Below are 21,394 nucleotides of genomic sequence, written 5' to 3'. Positions count from 1 at the left end.
GGAAACCCACCGGCAGCCCCACACCTTAGCCTCCGCCGTACCCTCATCCTAATCCGTACGCGGACACTGACCCGCGCGTCCTCACGTGCCCCGACCCTAGCACGTGTCCGCACCGTCACCTGTGCCCTCAGCCTTGCCGTTCCCTAACCCTAACCCTAGCCCGGAAGGGAAACCCACCGGCAGCCCCACACCTTAGCCTCCGCCGAACCCTCATCCTAATCCGTACGCGGACACTGACCCGCGCGTCCGCACGTGCCCCGACCCTAGCACGTGTCCGCACCCTCACCTGTGCCCTCAGCCTTGCCGTTCCCTAACCCTAACCCTAGCCCGGAACGGAAACCCACCGGCAGCCCCACACCTTAGCCTCCGCCGTACCCTCATCCTAATCCGTACGCGGACCCTGACCCGCGCGTCCGCACGTGCCCCGACCCTAGCACGTGTCCGCACCCTCACCTGTGCCCTCAGCCTTGCCGTTCCCTAACCCTAACCCTAGCCCGGAAGGGAAACCCACCGGCAGCCCCACACCTTAGCCTCCGCCGTACACTCATCCTAATCCGTACACGGACACTGACCCGCGCGTCCGCACGTGCCCCGACCCTAGCACGTGTCCGCACCCTCACCTGTGCCCTCAGCCTTGCCGTTCCCTAACCCTAACCCTAGCCCAAAACGGAAACCCACCGGCAGCCCCACACCTTAGCCTCCGCCGTACCCTCATCCTAATCCGTACGCGGACACTGACACGCGCGTCCACACGTGCCCCGACCCTACCACGTGTCCGCAACCTCACCTGTGCCCTCAGCCTTGCCGTTCCCTAACCCTAACCCTAGCCCGGAAGGGAAACACACAGGCAGCCCCACACCTTAGCCTCCGCCGTACCCTCATCCTAATCCGTACGCGGACACTGACCCGCGCGTCCGCACGTGCCCCGACCCTAGCACGTGTCCGCACCCTCACCTGTGCCCTCAGCCTTGCCGTTCCCTAACCCTAACCCTAGCCCGGAACGGAAACCCACCGGCAGCCCCACACCTTAGCCTCCGCCGTACCCTCATCCTAATCCGTACGTGGACACTGACCCGCGCGTCCGCACGTGCCCCGACCCTAGCACGTGTCCGCACCCTCACCTGTGCCCTCAGCCTTGCCGTTCCCTAACCCTAACCCTAGCCCGGAACGGAAAACCACCGGCAGCCCCACACCTTAGCCTCCGCCGTACCCTCATCCTAATCCGTACGCGGACACTGACCCGCGCGTCCTCAGGTGCCCCGACCCTAGCACGTGTCCGCACCCTCACCTGTGCCCTCAGCCTTGCCGTTCCCTAACCCTAACCCTAGCCCGGAACGGAAACCCACCGGCAGCCCCACACCTTAGCCTCCGCCGTACCCTCATCCTAATCCGTACGCGGACACTGACCCGCGCGTCCGCACGTGCCCCGACCCTAGCACGTGTCCGCACCCTCACCTGTGCCCTCAGCCTTGCCGTTCCCTAACCCTAACCCTAGCCCAAAACGGAAACCCACCGGCAGGCCCACACCTTAGCCTCCGCCGTACCCTCATCCTAATCCGTACGCGGACACTGACCCGCGCGTCCGCACGTGCCCCGACCCTAGCACGTGTCCGCAACCTCACCTGTGCCCTCAGCCTTGCCGTTCCCTAAGCCTAACCCTAGCCCGGAAGGGAAACCCACCGGCAGCCCCACACCTTAGCCTCCGCCGTACCCTCATCCTAATCCGTACGCGGACACTGACCCGCGCGTCCGCACGTGCCCCGACCCTAGCACGTGTCCGCACCCTCACCTGTGCCCTCAGCCTTGCCGTTCCCTAACCCTAACCCTAGCCCGGAACGGAAACCCACCGGCAGCCCCACACCTTAGCCTCCGCCGTACCCTCATCCTAATCCGTACGCGGACACTGACCCGCGCGTCCGCACGTGCCCCGACCCTAGCACGTGTCCGCACCCTCACCTGTGCCCTCAGCCTTGCCGTTCGCTAACCCTAACCCTAGCCCGGAACGGAAACCCACCGGCAGCCCCACACCTTAGCCTCCGCCGTACCCTCATCCTAATCCGTACGCGGACACTGACCCGCGCGTCCGCACGTGCCCCGACCCTAGCACGTGTCCGCACCCTCACCTGTGCCCTCAGCCTTGCCGTTCCCTAACCCTAAGCCTAGCCCGGAAGGGAAACCCACCGGCAGCCCTACACCTTAGACTCCGCCGTACCCTCATCCTAATCCGTACGCGGACACTGACCCACGCATCCGCACGTGCCCCGACCCTAGCACGTGTCCGCATCCTCACCTGTGCCCTCAGCCTTGACGTTCCCTAACCCTAACCCTAGCCCGGAAGGGAAACCCACCGGGAGCCCCACACCTTAGCCTCCGCCGTACCCTCATCCTAATCCGTACGCGGACACTGACCCGCGCGTCCGCACGTGCCCCGACCCTAGCACGTGTCCGCACCCTCACCTGAGCCCTCAGCCTTGCCGTTCCCTAACCCTAACCCTAGCCCGGAAGGGAAACCCACCGGCAGCCCCACACCTTAGCCTCCGCCGTACCCTCATCCTAATCCGTACGCGGACACTGACCCACGCGTCCGCACGTGCCCCGACCCTAGCACGTGTCCGCACCCTCACCTGTGCCCTCAGCCTTGCCGTTCCCTAACCCTAACCCTAGCCCAAAACGGAAACCCACCGGCAGCCCCACACCTTAGCCTCCGCCGTACCCTCATCCTAATCCGTACGCGGACACTGACACGCGAGTCCGCACGTGCCCCGACCCTAGCACGTGTCCGCACCCTCACCTGTGCCCTCAGCCTTGCCGTTCCCTAAGCCTAACCCTAGCCCGGAAGGGAAACCCACCGGCAGCCCCACACCTTAGCCTCCGCCGTACCCTCATCCTAATCCGTACGCGGACACTGACCGGCGCGTCCGCACGTGCCCCGACCCTAGAACGTGTCCGCACCCTCACCTGTGCCCTCAGCCTTGCCGTTCCCTAACCCTAACCCTAGCCCGGAACGGAACCCCACCGGCAGCCCCACACCTTAGCCTCCGTCGTACCCTCATCCTAATCCGTACGTGGACACTGACCCGCGCGTCCGCACGTGCCCCAACCCTAGCACGTGTCCGCACCCTCACCTGTGCCCTGAGCCTTGCCGTTCCCTAACCCTAACCCTAGCCCGGAAGGGAAACCCACCGGGAGCCCCACACCTTAGCCTCCGCCGTACCCTCATCCTAATCCGTACGCGGACACTGACCCGCGCGTCCGCACGTGCCCCGACCCTAGCACGTGTCCGCACCCTCACCTGTGCCCTCAGCCTTGCCGTTCCCTAACCCTAACCCTAGCCCGGAACGGAACGCCACCGGCAGCCCCACACCTTAGCCTCCGTCGTACCCTCATCCTAATCCGTACGCGGACACTGACCCGCGCGTCCGCACGTGCCCCGACCCTAGCACGTGTCCGCACCCTCACCTGTGCCCTCAGCCTTGCCGTTCCCTAACCCTAACCCTAGCCCGGAAGGGAAACCCACTGGCAGCCCCACACCTTAGCCTCCGCCGTACCCTCATCCTAATCCGTACGCGGACATTGACCCGCGCGTCCGCACGTGCCCCGACCCTAGCACGTGTCCGCACCCTCACCTGTGCCCTCAGCCTTGCCGTTCCCTAACCCTAACCCTAGCCCGGAACGGAAACCCACCGGCAGCCCCACACCTTAGCCTCCGCCGTACCCTCATCCTAATCCGTACGCGGACACTGACCCGCGCGTCCGCACGTGCCCCGACCCTAGCACGTGTCCGCACCCTCACCTGTGCCCTCAGCCTTGCCGTTCCCTAACCCTAACCCTAGCCCGGAACGGAAACCCACCGGCAGCCCCACACCTTAGCCTCCGCCGTACCCTCGTCCTAATCCGTACGCGGACACTGACCCGCGTGTCCTCACGTGCCCCGACCCTAGCACGTGTCCGCACCCTCACCTGTGCCCTCAGCCTTGCCGTTCCCTAACCCTAACCCTAGCCCGGAACGGAAACCCACCGACAGCCCCACACCTTAGCCTCCGCCGAACCCTCATCCTAATCCGTACGCGGACACTGACCCGCGCGTCCGCACGTGCCCCGACCCTAGCACGTGTCCGCACCCTCACCTGTGCCCTCAGCCTTGCCGTTCCCTAACCCTAACCCTAGCCCGGAACGGAAACCCACCGGCAGCCCCACACCTTAGCCTCTGCCGTACCCTCATCCTAATCCGTACGCGGACACTAACCCGCGCGTCCGCACGTGCCCCGACCCTAGCACGTGTCCGCACCCTCACCTGTGCCCTCAGCCTTGCCGTTCCCTAACCCTAACCCTAGCCCGGAAGGGAAACCCACCGGCAGCCCCACACCTTAGCCTCCGCCGTACCCTCATCCTAATCCGTACGCGGACACTGACCCGCGCGTCTGCACGTGCCCCGACCCTAGCACGTGTCCGCACCCTCACCTGTGCCCTCAGCCTTGCCGTTCCCTAACCCTAACCCTAGCCCAAAACGGAAACCCACCGGCAGCCCCACACCTTAGCCTCCGCCGTACCCTCATCCTAATCCGTACGCGGACACTGACACGCGCGTCCGCACGTGCCCCGACCCTAGCACGTGTCCGCACCCTCACCTGTGCCCTCAGCCTTGCCGTTCCCTAAGCCTAACCCTAGCCCGGAAGGGAAACCCACCGGCAGCCCCGCACCTTAGCCTCCGCCGTACCCTCATCCTAATCCGTACGCGGACACTGACCCGCGCGTCCGCACGTGCCCCGACCCTAGCACGTGTCCGCACCCTCACCTGTGCCCTCAGCCTTGCCGTTCCCTAACCCTAACCCTAGCCCGGAACGGAAACCCACCGGCAGCCCCACACCTTAGCCTCCGCCGTACCCTCATCCTAATCCGTACGCGGACACTGACCCGCGCGTCCTCACGTGCCCCGACCCTAGCACGTGTCCGCACCGTCACCTGTGCCCTCAGCCTTGCCGTTCCCTAACCCTAACCCTAGCCCAGAAGGGAAACCCACCGGCAGCCCCACACCTTAGCCTCCGCCGTACCCTCATCCTAATCCGTACGCGGACACTGACACGCGCGTCCGCACGTGCCCCGACCCTAGCACGTGTCCGCACCCTCACCTGTGCCCTCAGCCTTGCCGTTCCCTAACCCTAATCCTAGCCCAAAACGGAAACCCACCGGCAGCCCCACACCTTAGCCTCCGCCGTACCCTCATCCTAATCCGTACGCGGACACTGACACGCGCGTCCGCACGTGCCCCGACCCTAGCACGTGTCCGCACCCTCACCTGTGCCCTCAGCCTTGCCGTTCCCTAACCCTAACCCTAGCCAGGAAGGGAAACCCACCGGCAGCCCCACACCTTAGCCTCCGCCGTACCCTCATCCTAATCCGTACGCGGACACTGACCCGCGCGTCCGCACGTGCCCCGACCCTAGCACGTGTCCGCACCCTCACCTGTGCCCTCAGCCTTGCCGTTCCCTAACCCTAACCCTAGCCCGGAACGGAAACCCACCGGCAACCCCACACCTTAGCCTCCGCCGTACCCTCATCCTAATCCGTACGCGGACACTGACCCGCGCGTCCGCACGTGCCCCGACCCTAGCACGTGTCCGCACCCTCACCTGTGCCCTCAGCCTTGCCGTTCCCTAACCCAAACCCTAGCCCGGAAGGGAAACCCACAGGCAGCCCCACACCTTAGCCTCCGCCGTACCCTCATCCTAATCCGTACGCGGACACTGACCCGCGCGTCCGCACGTGCCCCGACCCTAGCACGTGTCCGCACCCTCACCTGTGCCCTCAGCCTTGCCGTTCCCTAACCCTAACCCTAGCCCGGAACGGAACCCCACCGGCAGCCCCACACCTTAGCCTCCGCCGTACCCTCATCCTAATCCGTACGCGGACACTGACCCGCGCGTCCGCACGTGCCCCGACCCTAGCACGTGTCCGCACCCTCACCTGTGCCCTCAGCCTTGCCGTTCCCTAACCCTAACCCTAGCCCGGAACGGAAACCCACCGGCAGCCCCACACCTTAGCCTCCGCCGTACCCTCATCCTAATCCGTACGCGGACACTGACCCGCGCGTCCGCACGTGCCCCGACCCTAGCACATGTCCGCACCCTCACCTGTGCCCTCAGCCTTGCCGTTCCCTAACCCTAACCCTAGCCCGGAACGGATACCCACCGGCAGCCCCACACCTTAGCCTCCGCCGTACCCTCATCCTAATCCGTACACGGACACTGACCCCCGCGTCCGCACGTGCCCCGACCCTAGCACGTGTCCGCACCCTCACCTGTGCCCTCAGCCTTGCCGTTCCCTAACCCTAACCCTAGCCCGGAAGGGAAACCCACCGGCAGCCCTACACCTTAGCCTCCGCCGTACCCTCATCCTAATCCGTACACGGACACTGACCCGCGCGTCCGCACGTGCCCCGACCCTAGCACGTGTCCGCACCCTCACCTGTGCCCTCAGCCTTGCCGTTCCCTAACCCTAATCCTAGCCCAAAACGGAAACCCACCGGCAGCCCCACACCTTAGCCTCCGCCGTACCCTCATCCTAATCCGTACGCGGACACTGACACGCGCGTCCGCACGTGCCCCGACCCTAGCATGTGTCCGCACCCTCACCTGTTACCTCAGCCTTGCCGTTCCCTAACCCTAACCCTAGCCCGGAAGGGAAACCCACCGGCAGCCCCACACCTTAGCCTCCGCCGTACCCTCATCCTAATCCGTACGCGGACACTGACCCGCGCGTCCGCACGTGCCCCGACCCTAGCACGTGTCCGCACCCTCACCTGTGCCCTCAGCCTTGCCGTTCCCTAACCCTAACCCTAGCCCGGAACGGAACCCCACCGGCAGCCCCACACCTTAGCCTCCGCCGCACCCTCATCCTAATCCGTACGCGGACACTGACCCGCGCGTCCGCACGTGCCCCGACCCTAGCACGTGTCCGCACCCTCACCTGTGCCCTCAGCCTTGCCGTTCCCTAACCCTAACCCTAGCCAGGAACGGAAACCCACCGGCAGCCCCACACCTTAGCCTCCGCCGTAACCTCATCCTAATCCGTACGCGGACACTGACCCACGCGTCCTCACGTGCCCCGACCCTAGCACGTGTCCGCACCCTCACCTGTGCCCTCAGCCTTGCCGTTCCCTAACCCTAACCCTAGCCCGGAAGGGAAACCCACCGGCAGCCCTACACCTTAGACTCCGCCGTACCCTCATCCTAATCCGTACGCGGACACTGACCCGCGCGTCCTCACGTGCCCCGACCCTAGCACGTGTCCGCACCGTCACCTGTGCCCTCAGCCTTGCCGTTCCCTAACCCTAACCCTAGCCCGGAAGGGAAACCCACCGGCAGCCCCACACCTTAGCCTCCGCCGAACCCTCATCCTAATCCGTACGCGGACACTGACCCGCGCGTCCGCACGTGCCCCGACCCTAGCACGTGTCCGGACCCTCACCTGTGCCCTCAGCCTTGCCGTTCCCTAACCCTAACCCTAGCCCGGAACGGAAACCCACCGGCAGCCCCATACCTTAGCCTCCGCCGTACCCTCATCCTAATCCGTACGCGGACACTGACCCGCGCGTCCGCACGTGCCCCGACCCTAGCACGTGTCCGCACCCTCACCTGTGCCCTCAGCCTTGCTGTTCCCTAACCCTAACCCTAGCCCGGAACGGAAACCCACCGGCAGCCCCACACCTTAGCCTCCGCCGTACCCTCATCCTAATCCGTACGCGGACACTGACCCGCGCATCCGCACGTGCCCCGACCCTAGCACGTGTCCGCACCCTCACCTGTGCCTTCAGCCTTGCCGTTCCCTAACCCTAACCCTAGCCCAAAACGGAAACCCACCGGCAGCCCCACACCTTAGCCTCCGCCGTACCCTCATCCTAATCCGTACGCGGACACTGACACGCGCGTCCGCACGTGCCCCGACCCTAGCACGTGTCCGCACCCTCACCTGTGCCCTCAGCCTTGCCGTTCCCTAACCCTAACCCTAGCCCGGAAGGGAAACCCACCGGCAGCCCCACACCTTAGCCTCCGCCGTACCCTCATCCTAATCCGTACGCGGACACTGACCCGCGCGTCCGCACGTGCCCCGACCCTAGCACGTGTCCGCACCCTCACCTGTGCCCTCAGCCTTGCCGTTCCCTAACCCTAACCCTAGCCCGGAACGGAAACCCACCGGCAGCCCCACACCTTAGCCTCCGCCGTACCCTCATCCTAATCCGTACGCGGACACTGACCCGCGCGTCCGCACGTGCCCCGACCCTAGCACGTGTCCGCACCCTCACCTGTGCCCTCAGCCTTGCCGTTCCCTAACCCTAACCCTAGCCCGGAACGGAAACCCACCGGCAGCCCCACACCTTAGCCTCCGCCGTACCCTCATCCTAATCCGTACGCGGACACTGACCCGCGCGTCCGCACGTGCCCCGACCCTAGCACGTGTCCGCACCCTCACCTGTGCCCTCAGCCTTGCCGTTCCCTAACCCTAACCCTAGCCCGGAAGGGAAACCCACCGGCAGCCCCACACCTTAGCCTCCGCCGAACCCTCATCCTAACCCGTACGCGGACACTGACCGGCGCGTCCGCACGTGCCCCGACCCTAGCACGTGTCCGCACCCTCACCTGTGCCCTCAGCCTTGCCGTTCCCTAACCCTAACCCTAGCCCGGAACGGAACCCCACCGGCAGCCCCACACCATAGTCTCCGCCGTACCCTCATCCTAATCCGTACGCGGACACTGACCCGCGCGTCCGCACGTGCCCCGACCCTAGCACGTGTCCGCACCCTCACCTGTGCCCTCAGCCTTGCCGTTCCCTAACCCTAACCCTAGCCCAGAAGGGAAACCCACCGGCAGCCCCACACCTTAGCCTCCGCCGTACCCTCATCCTAATCCGTACGCGGACACTGACCCGCGCGTCCGCATGTGCCCCGACCCTAGCGCGTGTCCGCACCCTCACCTGTGCCCTCAGCCTTGCCGTTCCCTAACCCTAACCCTAGCCCGGAACGGAAACCCACCGGCAGCCCCACACCTTAGCCTCCACCGTACCCTCATCCTAATCCGTACGCGTACACTGACACGCGCGTCCGCACGTGCCCCGAACCTAGCACGTGTCCGCACCCTCACCTGTGCCCTCAGCCTTGCCGTTCCCTAACCCTAACCCTAGCCCGGAACGGAAACCCACCGGCAGCCCCACACCTTAGCCTCCGCCGTACCCTCATCCTAATCCGTACGCGGACACTGACACGCGCGTCCGCAAGTGCCCCGACCCTAGCACGTGTCCGCACCCTCACCTGAGCCCTCAGCCTTGCCGTTCCCTAACCCTAACCCTAGCCCGGAAGGGAAACCCACCGGCAGCCCCACACCTTAGCCTCCGCCATACCCTCATCCTAATCCGTACGCGGACACTGACCCGCGCGTCCGCACGTGCCCCAACCGTAGCACGTGTCCGCACCCTCACTTGTGCCCTCAGCCTTGCCGTTCCCTAACCCTACCCCTAGCCCGGAAAGGAAACCCACCGGCAGCCCCACACCTTAGCCTCCGCCGTACCCTCATCCTAATCCGTACGCGGACACTGACCCGCGCGTCCGCACGTGCCCCGACCCTAGCACGTGTCCGCATCCTCACCTGTGCCCTCAGCCTTGCCGTTCCCTAACCCTAACCCTAGCCCGGAACGGAAACCCACGGGCAGCCCCACACCTTAGCCTCCGCCGTACCCTCATCCTAATCCGTACGCGGACACTGACCCGCGCGTCCTCACGTGCCCCGACCCTAGCACGTGTCCGCACCCTCACCTGTGCCCTCAGCCTTGCCGTTCCCTAACCCTAACCCTAGCCCGGAAGGGAAACCCACCGGCAGCCCCACACCTTAGCCTCCGCCGTACCCTCATCCTAATCCGTACGCGGACACTGACCCGCGCGTCCGCACGTGCCCCGACCCTAGCACGTGTCCGCACCCTCACCTGTGCCCTCAGCCTTGCCGTTCCCTAACCCTAACCCTAGCCCGGAACGGAAACCCACCGGCAGCCCCACACCTTAGCCTCCGCCGTACCCTCATCCTAATCCGTACGCGGACACTGACCCGCGAGTCCGCACGTGCCCCGACCCTAGCACGTGTCCGCACCCTCACCTGTGCCCTCAACATGCCGTTCCCTAACCCTAACCCTAGCCCGGAACGGAAACCCACCGGCAGCCCCACACCTTAGCCTCCGCCGTACCCTCATCCTAATCCGTACGCGGACACTGACCCGCGCGTCCTCACGTGCCCCGACCCTAGCACGTGTCCGCACCGTCACCTGTGCCCTCAGCCTTGCCGTTCCCTAACCCTAACCCTAGCCCGGAAGGGAAACCCACCGGCAGCCCCACACCTTAGCCTCCGCCGAACCCTCATCCTAATCCGTACGCGGACACTGACCCGCGCGTCCGCACGTGCCCCGACCCTAGCACGTGTCCGCACCCTCACCTGTGCCCTCAGCCTTGCCGTTCCCTAACCCTAACCCTAGCCCGGAACGGAAACCCACCGGCAGCCCCACACCTTAGCCTCCGCCGTACCCTCATCCTAATCCGTACGCGGACACTGACCCGCGCGTCCGCACGTGCCCCGACCCTAGCACGTGTCCGCACCCTCACCTGTGCCCTCAGCCTTGCCGTTCCCTCACCCTAACCCTAGCCCGGAAGGGAAACCCACCGGCAGCCCCACACCTTAGCCTCCGCCGTACACTCATCCTAATCCGTACACGGACACTGACCCGCGCGTCCGCACGTGCCCCGACCCTAGCACGTGTCCGCACCCTCACCTGTGCCCTCAGCCTTGCCGTTCCCTAACCCTAACCCTAGCCCAAAACGGAAACCCACCGGCAGCCCCACACCTTAGCCTCCGCCGTACCCTCATCCTAATCCGTACGCGGACACTGACACGCGCGTCCACACGTGCCCCGACCCTACCACGTGTCCGCACCCTCACCTGTGCCCTCAGCCTTGCCGTTCCCTAACCCTAACCCTAGCCCGGAAGGGAAACACACAGGCAGCCCCACACCTTAGCCTCCGCCATACCCTCATCCTAATCCGTACGCGGACACTGACCCGCGCGTCCGCACGTGCCCCGACCCTAGCACGTGTCCGCACCCTCACCTGTGCCCTCAGCCTTGCCGTTCCCTAACCCTAACCCTAGCCCGGAACGGAAACCCACCGGCAGCCCCACACCTTAGCCTCCGCCGTACCCTCATCGTAATCCGTACGTGGACACTGACCCGCGCGTCCGCACGTGCCCCGACCCTAGCACGTGTCCGCACCCTCACCTGTGCCCTCAGCCTTGCCGTTCCCTAACCCTAACCCTAGCCCGGAACGGAAACCCACCGGCAGCCCCACACCTTAGCCTCCGCCGTACCCTCATCCTAATCCGTACGCGGACACTGACCCGCGCGTCCTCAGGTGCCCCGACCCTAGCACGTGTCCGCACCCTCACCTGTGCCCTCAGCCTTGCCGTTCCCTAACCCTAACCCTAGCCCGGAACGGAAACCCACCGGCAGCCCCACACCTTAGCCTCCGCCGTACCCTCATCCTAATCCGTACGCGGACACTGACCCGCGCGTCCGCACGTGCCCCGACCCTAGCACGTGTCCGCACCCTCACCTGTGCCCTCAGCCTTGCCGTTCCCTAACCCTAACCCTAGCCCAAAACGGAAACCCACCGGCAGGCCCACACCTTAGCCTCCGCCGTACCCTCATCCTAATCCGTACGCGGACACTGACCCGCGCGTCCGCACGTGCCCCGACCCTAGCACGTGTCCGCACCCTCACCTGTGCCCTCAGCCTTGCCGTTCCCTAAGCCTAACCCTAGCCCGGAAGGGAAACCCACCGGCAGCCCCACACCTTAGCCTCCGCCGTACCCTCATCCTAATCCGTACGCGGACACTGACCCGCGCGTCCGCACGTGCCCCGACCCTAGCACGTGTCCGCACCCTCACCTGTGCCCTCAGCCTTGCCGTTCCCTAACCCTAACCCTAGCCCGGAACGGAAACCCACCGGCAGCCCCACAGCTTAGCCTCCGCCGTACCCTCATCCTAATCCGTACGCGGACACTGACCCGCGCGTTAGCACGTGCCCCGACCCTAGCACGTGTCCGCACCCTCACCTGTGCCCTCAGCCTTGCCGTTCGCTAACCCTAACCCTAGCCCGGAACGGAAACCCACCGGCAGCCCCACACCTTAGCCTCCGCCGTACCCTCATCCTAATCCGTACGCGGACACTGACCCGCGCGTCCGCACGTGCCCCGACCCTAGCACGTGTCCGCACCCTCACCTGTGCCCTCAGCCTTGCCGTTCCCTAACCCTAAGCCTAGCCCGGAAGGGAAACCCACCGGAAGCCCTACACCTTAGACTCCGCCGTACCCTCATCCTAATCCGTACGCGGACACTGACCCGCGCATCCGCACGTGCCCCGACCCTAGCACGTGTCCGCATCCTCACCTGTGCCCTCAGCCTTGCCGTTCCCTAACCCTAACCCTAGCCCGGAAGGGAAACCCACCGGGAGCCCCACACCTTAGCCTCCGCCGTACCCTCATCCTAATCCGTACGCGGACACTGACCCGCGCGTCCGCACGTGCCCCGACCCTAGCACGTGTCCGCACCCTCACCTGAGCCCTCAGCCTTGCCGTTCCCTAACCCTAACCCTAGCCCGGAAGGGAAACCCACCGGCAGCCCCACACCTTAGCCTCCGCCGTACCCTCATCCTAATCCGTACGCGGACACTGACCCACGCGTCCGCACGTGCCCCGACCCTAGCACGTGTCCGCACCCTCACCTGTGCCCTCAGCCTTGCCGTTCCCTAACCCTAACCCTAGCCCAAAACGGAAACCCACCGGCAGCCCCACACCTTATCCTCCGCCGTACCCTCATCCTAATCCGTACGCGGACACTGACACGCGAGTCCGCACGTGCCCCGACCCTAGCACGTGTCCGCACCCTCACCTGTGCCCTCAGCCTTGCCGTTCCCTAAGCCTAACCCTAGCCCGGAAGGGAAACCCACCGGCAGCCCCACACCTTAGCCTCCACCGTACCCTCATCCTAATCCGTACGCGGACACTGACCCGCGCGTCCGCACGTGCCCCGACCGTAGCACGTGTCCGCACCCTCACCTGTGCCTTCAGCCTTGCCGTTCCCTAACCCAAACCCTAGCCCGGAATGGAAACCCACCGGCAGCCCCACACCTTAGCCTCCGCCGTACCCTCATCCTAATCCGTACGCGGACACTGACCCGCGCGTCCGCACGTGCCCCGACCCTAGAACGTGTCCGCACCCTCACCTGTGCCCTCAGCCTTGCCGTTCCCTAACCCTAACCCTAGCCCGGAACGGAACCCCACCGGCAGCCCCACACCTTAGCCTCCGTCGTACCCTCATCCTAATCCGTACGTGGACACTGACCCGCGCGTCCGCACGTGCCCCAACCCTAGCACGTGTCCGCACCCTCACCTGTGCCCTGAGCCTTGCCGTTCCCTAACCCTAACCCTAGCCCGGAAGGGAAACCCACCGGGAGCCCCACACCTTAGCCTCCGCCGTACCCTCATCCTAATCCGTACGCGGACACTGACCCGCGCGTCCGCACGTGCCCCGACCCTAGCACGTGTCCGCACCCTCACCTGTGCCCTCAGCCTTGCCGTTCCCTAACCCTAACCCTAGCCCGGAACGGAAACCCACCGGCAGCCCCACACCTTAGCCTCCGCCGTACCCTCGTCCTAATCCGTACGCGGACACTGACCCGCGTGTCCTCACGTGCCCCGACCCTAGCACGTGTCCGCACCCTCACCTGTGCCCTCAGCCTTGCCGTTCCCTAACCCTAACCCTAGCCCGGAACGGAAACCCACCGGCAGCCCCACACCTTAGCCTCCGCCGTACCCTCATCCTAATCCGTACGCGGACACTGACCCGCGCGTCCTCACGTGCCCCGACCCTAGCACGTGTCCGCACCGTCACCTGTGCCCTCAGCCTTGCCGTTCCCTAACCCTAACCCTAGCCCGGAAGGGAAACCCACCGGCAGCCCCACACCTTAGCCTCCGCCGAACCCTCATCCTAATCCGTACGCGGACACTGACCCGCGCGTCCGCACGTGCCCCGACCCTAGCACGTGTCCGCACCCTCACCTGTGCCCTCAGCCTTGCCGTTCCCTAACCCTAACCCTAGCCCGGAACGGAAACCCACCGGCAGCCCCACACCTTAGCCTCCGCCGTACCCTCATCCTAATCCGTACGCGGACACTGACCCGCGCGTCCGCACGTGCCCCGACCCTAGCACTTGTCCGCACCCTCACCTGTGCCCTCAGCCTTGCCGTTCCCTAACCCTAACCCTAGCCCAGAAGGGAAACCCACCGGCAGCCCCACACCTTAGCCTCCGCCGTACCCTCATCCTAATCCGTACGCGGACACTGACACGCGCGTCCGCACGTGCCCCGACCCTAGCACGTGTCCGCACCCTCACCTGTGCCCTCAGCCTTGCCGTTCCCTAACCCTAATCCTAGCCCAAAACGGAAACCCACCGGCAGCCCCACACCTTAGCCTCCGCCGTACCCTCATCCTAATCCGTACGCGGACACTGACACGCGCGTCCGCACGTGCCCCGACCCTAGCACGTGTCCGCACCCTCACCTGTGCCCTCAGCCTTGCCGTTCCCTAACCCTAACCCTAGCCAGGAAGGGAAACCCACCGGCAGCCCCACACCTTAGCCTCCGCCGTACCCTCATCCTAATCCGTACGCGGACACTGACCCGCGCGTCCGCACGTGCCCCGACCCTAGCACGTGTCCGCACCCTCACCTGTGCCCTCAGCCTTGCCGTTCCCTAACCCTAACCCTAGCCCGGAACGGAAACCCACCGGCAACCCCACACCTTAGCCTCCGCCGTACCCTCATCCTAATCCGTACGCGGACACTGACCCGCGCGTCCGCACGTGCCCCGACCCTAGCACGTGTCCGCACCCTCACCTGTGCCCTCAGCCTTGCCGTTCCCTAACCCAAACCCTAGCCCGGAAGGGAAACCCACAGGCAGCCCCACACCTTAGCCTCCGCCGTACCCTCATCCTAATCCGTACGCGGACACTGACCCGCGCGTCCGCACGTGCCCCGACCCTAGCACGTGTCCGCACCCTCACCTGTGCCCTCAGCCTTGCCGTTCCCTAACCCTAACCCTAGCCCGGAACGGAACCCCACCGGCAGCCCCACACCTTAGCCTCCGCCGTACCCTCATCCTAATCCGTACGCGGACACTGACCCGCGCGTCCGCACGTGCCCCGACCCTAGCACGTGTCCGCACCCTCACCTGTGCCCTCAGCCTTGCCGTTCCCTAACCCTAACCCTAGCCCGGAACGGAAACCCACCGGCAGCCCCACACCTTAGCCTCCGCCGTACCCTCATCCTAATCCGTACGCGGACACTGACCCGCGCGTCCGCACGTGCCCCGACCCTAGCACATGTCCGCACCCTCACCTGTGCCCTCAGCCTTGCCGTTCCCTAACCCTAACCCTAGCCCGGAACGGATACCCACCGGCAGCCCCACACCTTAGCCTCCGCCGTACCCTCATCCTAATCCGTACACGGACACTGACCCCCGCGTCCGCACGTGCCCCGACCCTAGCACGTGTCCGCACCCTCACCTGTGCCCTCAGCCTTGCCGTTCCCTAACCCTAACCCTAGCCCGGAAGGGAAACCCACCGGCAGCCCTACACCTTAGCCTCCGCCGTACCCTCATCCTAATCCGTACACGGACACTGACCCGCGCGTCCGCACGTGCCCCGACCCTAGCACGTGTCCGCACCCTCACCTGTGCCCTCAGCCTTGCCGTTCCCTAACCCTAATCCTAGCCCAAAACGGAAACCCACCGGCAGCCCCACACCTTAGCCTCCGCCGTACCCTCATCCTAATCCGTACGCGGACACTGACACGCGCGTCCGCACGTGCCCCGACCCTAGCATGTGTCCGCACCCTCACCTGTTACCTCAGCCTTGCCGTTCCCTAACCCTAACCCTAGCCCGGAAGGGAAACCCACCGGCAGCCCCACACCTTAGCCTCCGCCGTACCCTCATCCTAATCCGTACGCGGACACTGACCCGCGCGTCCGCACGTGCCCCGACCCTAGCACGTGTCCGCACCCTCACCTGTGCCCTCAGCCTTGCCGTTCCCTAACCCTAACCCTAGCCCGGAACGGAACCCCACCGGCAGCCCCACACCTTAGCCTCCGCCGCACCCTCATCCTAATCCGTACGCGGACACTGACCCGCGCGTCCGCACGTGCCCCGACCCTAGCACGTGTCCGCACCCTCACCTGTGCCCTCAGCCTTGCCGTTCCCTAACCCTAACCCTAGCCAGGAACGGAAACCCACCGGCAGCCCCACACCTTAGCCTCCGCCGTAACCTCATCCTAATCCGTACGCGGACACTGACCCACGCGTCCTCACGTGCCCCGACCCTAGCACGTGTCCGCACCCTCACCTGTGCCCTCAGCCTTGCCGTTCCCTAACCCTAACCCTAGCCCGGAAGGGAAACCCACCGGCAGCCCTACACCTTAGACTCCGCCGTACCCTCATCCTAATCCGTACGCGGACACTGACCCGCGCGTCCTCACGTGCCCCGACCCTAGCACGTGTCCGCACCGTCACCTGTGCCCTCAGCCTTGCCGTTCCCTAACCCTAACCCTAGCCCGGAAGGGAAACCCACCGGCAGCCCCACACCTTAGCCTCCGCCGAACCCTCATCCTAATCCGTACGCGGACACTGACCCGCGCGTCCGCACGTGCCCCGACCCTAGCACGTGTCCGGACCCTCACCTGTGCCCTCAGCCTTGCCGTTCCCTAACCCTAACCCTAGCCCGGAACGGAAACCCACCGGCAGCCCCATACCTTAGCCTCCGCCGTACCCTCATCCTAATCCGTACGCGGACACTGACCCGCGCGTCCGCACGTGCCCCGACCCTAGCACGTGTCCGCACCCTCACCTGTGCCCTCAGCCTTGCTGTTCCCTAACCCTAACCCTAGCCCGGAACGGAAACCCACCGGCAGCCCCACACCTTAGCCTCCGCCGTACCCTCATCCTAATCCGTACGCGGACACTGACCCGCGCATCCGCACGTGCCCCGACCCTAGCACGTGTCCGCACCCTCACCTGTGCCTTCAGCCTTGCCGTTCCCTAACCCTAACCCTAGCCCAAAACGGAAACCCACCGGCAGCCCCACACCTTAGCCTCCGCCGTACCCTCATCCTAATCCGTACGCGGACACTGACACGCGCGTCCGCACGTGCCCCGACCCTAGCACGTGTCCGCACCCTCACCTGTGCCCTCAGCCTTGCCGTTCCCTAACCCTAACCCTAGCCCGGAAGGGAAACCCACCGGCAGCCCCACACCTTAGCCTCCGCCGTACCCTCATCCTAATCCGTACGCGGACACTGACCCGCGCGTCCGCACGTGCCCCGACCCTAGCACGTGTCCGCACCCTCACCTGTGCCCTCAGCCTTGCCGTTCCCTAACCCTAACCCTAGCCCGGAACGGAAACCCACCGGCAGCCCCACACCTTAGCCTCCGCCGTACCCTCATCCTAATCCGTACGCGGACACTGACCCGCGCGTCCGCACGTGCCCCGACCCTAGCACGTGTCCGCACCCTCACCTGTGCCCTCAGCCTTGCCGTTCCCTAACCCTAACCCTAGCCCGGAACGGAAACCCACCGGCAGCCCCACACCTTAGCCTCCGCCGTACCCTCGTCCTAATCCGTACGCGGACACTGACCCGCGTGTCCTCACGTGCCCCGACCCTAGCACGTGTCCGCACCCTCACCTGTGCCCTCAGCCTTGCCGTTCCCTAACCCTAACCCTAGCCCGGAACGGAAACCCACCGGCAGCCCCACACCTTAGCCTCCGCCGTACCCTCATCCTAATCCGTACGCGGACACTGACCCGCGCGTCCTCACGTGCCCCGACCCTAGCACGTGTCCGCACCGTCACCTGTGCCCTCAGCCTTGCCGTTCCCTAACCCTAACCCTAGCCCGGAAGGGAAACCCACCGGCAGCCCCACACCTTAGCCTCCGCCGAACCCTCATCCTAATCCGTACGCGGACACTGACCCGCGCGTCCGCACGTGCCCCGACCCTAGCACGTGTCCGCACCCTCACCTGTGCCCTCAGCCTTGCCGTTCCCTAACCCTAACCCTAGCCCGGAACGGAAACCCACCGGCAGCCCCACACCTTAGCCTCCGCCGTACCCTCATCCTAATCCGTACGCGGACACTGACCCGCGCGTCCGCACGTGCCCCGACCCTAGCACTTGTCCGCACCCTCACCTGTGCCCTCAGCCTTGCCGTTCCCTAACCCTAACCCTAGCCCAGAAGGGAAACCCACCGGCAGCCCCACACCTTAGCCTCCGCCGTACCCTCATCCTAATCCGTACGCGGACACTGACACGCGCGTCCGCACGTGCCCCGACCCTAGCACGTGTCCGCACCCTCACCTGTGCCCTCAGCCTTGCCGTTCCCTAACCCTAATCCTAGCCCAAAACGGAAACCCACCGGCAGCCCCACACCTTAGCCTCCGCCGTACCCTCATCCTAATCCGTACGCGGACACTGACACGCGCGTCCGCACGTGCCCCGACCCTAGCACGTGTCCGCACCCTCACCTGTGCCCTCAGCCTTGCCGTTCCCTAACCCTAACCCTAGCCAGGAAGGGAAACCCACCGGCAGCCCCACACCTTAGCCTCCGCCGTACCCTCATCCTAATCCGTACGCGGACACTGACCCGCGCGTCCGCACGTGCCCCGACCCTAGCACGTGTCCGCACCCTCACCTGTGCCCTCAGCCTTGCCGTTCCCTAACCCTAACCCTAGCCCGGAACGGAAACCCACCGGCAACCCCACACCTTAGCCTCCGCCGTACCCTCATCCTAATCCGTACGCGGACACTGACCCGCGCGTCCGCACGTGCCCCGACCCTAGCACGTGTCCGCACCCTCACCTGTGCCCTCAGCCTTGCCGTTCCCTAACCCAAACCCTAGCCCGGAAGGGAAACCCACAGGCAGCCCCACACCTTAGCCTCCGCCGTACCCTCATCCTAATCCGTACGCGGACACTGACCCGCGCGTCCGCACGTGCCCCGACCCTAGCACGTGTCCGCACCCTCACCTGTGCCCTCAGCCTTGCCGTTCCCTAACCCTAACCCTAGCCCGGAACGGAACCCCACCGGCAGCCCCACACCTTAGCCTCCGCCGTACCCTCATCCTAATCCGTACGCGGACACTGACCCGCGCGTCCGCACGTGCCCCGACCCTAGCACGTGTCCGCACCCTCACCTGTGCCCTCAGCCTTGCCGTTCCCTAACCCTAACCCTAGCCCGGAACGGAAACCCACCGGCAGCCCCACACCTTAGCCTCCGCCGTACCCTCATCCTAATCCGTACGCGGACACTGACCCGCGCGTCCGCACGTGCCCCGACCCTAGCACATGTCCGCACCCTCACCTGTGCCCTCAGCCTTGCCGTTCCCTAACCCTAACCCTAGCCCGGAACGGATACCCACCGGCAGCCCCACACCTTAGCCTCCGCCGTACCCTCATCCTAATCCGTACACGGACACTGACCCCCGCGTCCGCACGTGCCCCGACCCTAGCACGTGTCCGCACCCTCACCTGTGCCCTCAGCCTTGCCGTTCCCTAACCCTAACCCTAGCCCGGAAGGGAAACCCACCGGCAGCCCTACACCTTAGCCTCCGCCGTACCCTCATCCTAATCCGTACACGGACACTGACCCGCGCGTCCGCACGTGCCCCGACCCTAGCACGTGTCCGCACCCTCACCTGTGCCCTCAGCCTTGCCGTTCCCTAACCCTAATCCTAGCCCAAAACGGAAACCCACCGGCAGCCCCACACCTTAGCCTCCGCCGTACCCTCATCCTAATCCGTACGCGGACACTGACACGCGCGTCCGCACGTGCCCCGACCCTAGCATGTGTCCGCACCCTCACCTGTTACCTCAGCCTTGCCGTTCCCTAACCCTAACCCTAGCCCGGAAGGGAAACCCACCGGCAGCCCCACACCTTAGCCTCCGCCGTACCCTCATCCTAATCCGTACGCGGACACTGACCCGCGCGTCCGCACGTGCCCCGACCCTAGCACGTGTCCGCACCCTCACCTGTGCCCTCAGCCTTGCCGTTCCCTAACCCTAACCCTAGCCCGGAACGGAACCCCACCGGCAGCCCCACACCTTAGCCTCCGCCGCACCCTCATCCTAATCCGTACGCGGACACTGACCCGCGCGTCCGCACGTGCCCCGACCCTAGCACGTGTCCGCACCCTCACCTGTGCCCTCAGCCTTGCCGTTCCCTAACCCTAACCCTAGCCAGGAACGGAAACCCACCGGCAGCCCCACACCTTAGCCTCCGCCGTAACCTCATCCTAATCCGTACGCGGACACTGACCCACGCGTCCTCACGTGCCCCGACCCTAGCACGTGTCCGCACCCTCACCTGTGCCCTCAGCCTTGCCGTTCCCTAACCCTAACCCTAGCCCGGAAGGGAAACCCACCGGCAGCCCTACACCTTAGACTCCGCCGTACCCTCATCCTAATCCGTACGCGGACACTGACCCGCGCGTCCTCACGTGCCCCGACCCTAGCACGTGTCCGCACCGTCACCTGTGCCCTCAGCCTTGCCGTTCCCTAACCCTAACCCTAGCCCGGAAGGGAAACCCACCGGCAGCCCCACACCTTAGCCTCCGCCGAACCCTCATCCTAATCCGTACGCGGACACTGACCCGCGCGTCCGCACGTGCCCCGACCCTAGCACGTGTCCGGACCCTCACCTGTGCCCTCAGCCTTGCCGTTCCCTAACCCTAACCCTAGCCCGGAACGGAAACCCACCGGCAGCCCCATACCTTAGCCTCCGCCGTACCCTCATCCTAATCCGTACGCGGACACTGACCCGCGCGTCCGCACGTGCCCCGACCCTAGCACGTGTCCGCACCCTCACCTGTGCCCTCAGCCTTGCTGTTCCCTAACCCTAACCCTAGCCCGGAACGGAAACCCACCGGCAGCCCCACACCTTAGCCTCCGCCGTACCCTCATCCTAATCCGTACGCGGACACTGACCCGCGCATCCGCACGTGCCCCGACCCTAGCACGTGTCCGCACCCTCACCTGTGCCTTCAGCCTTGCCGTTCCCTAACCCTAACCCTAGCCCAAAACGGAAACCCACCGGCAGCCCCACACCTTAGCCTCCGCCGTACCCTCATCCTAATCCGTACGCGGACACTGACACGCGCGTCCGCACGTGCCCCGACCCTAGCACGTGTCCGCACCCTCACCTGTGCCCTCAGCCTTGCCGTTCCCTAACCCTAACCCTAGCCCGGAAGGGAAACCCACCGGCAGCCC

Source organism: Hyperoodon ampullatus (assembly GCF_949752795.1).
Source record: "Hyperoodon ampullatus genome assembly, chromosome: 16".
Taxonomy (NCBI): domain Eukaryota; kingdom Metazoa; phylum Chordata; class Mammalia; order Artiodactyla; family Ziphiidae; genus Hyperoodon; species Hyperoodon ampullatus.
Note: the sequence above shows the minus strand (reverse complement) of the source record.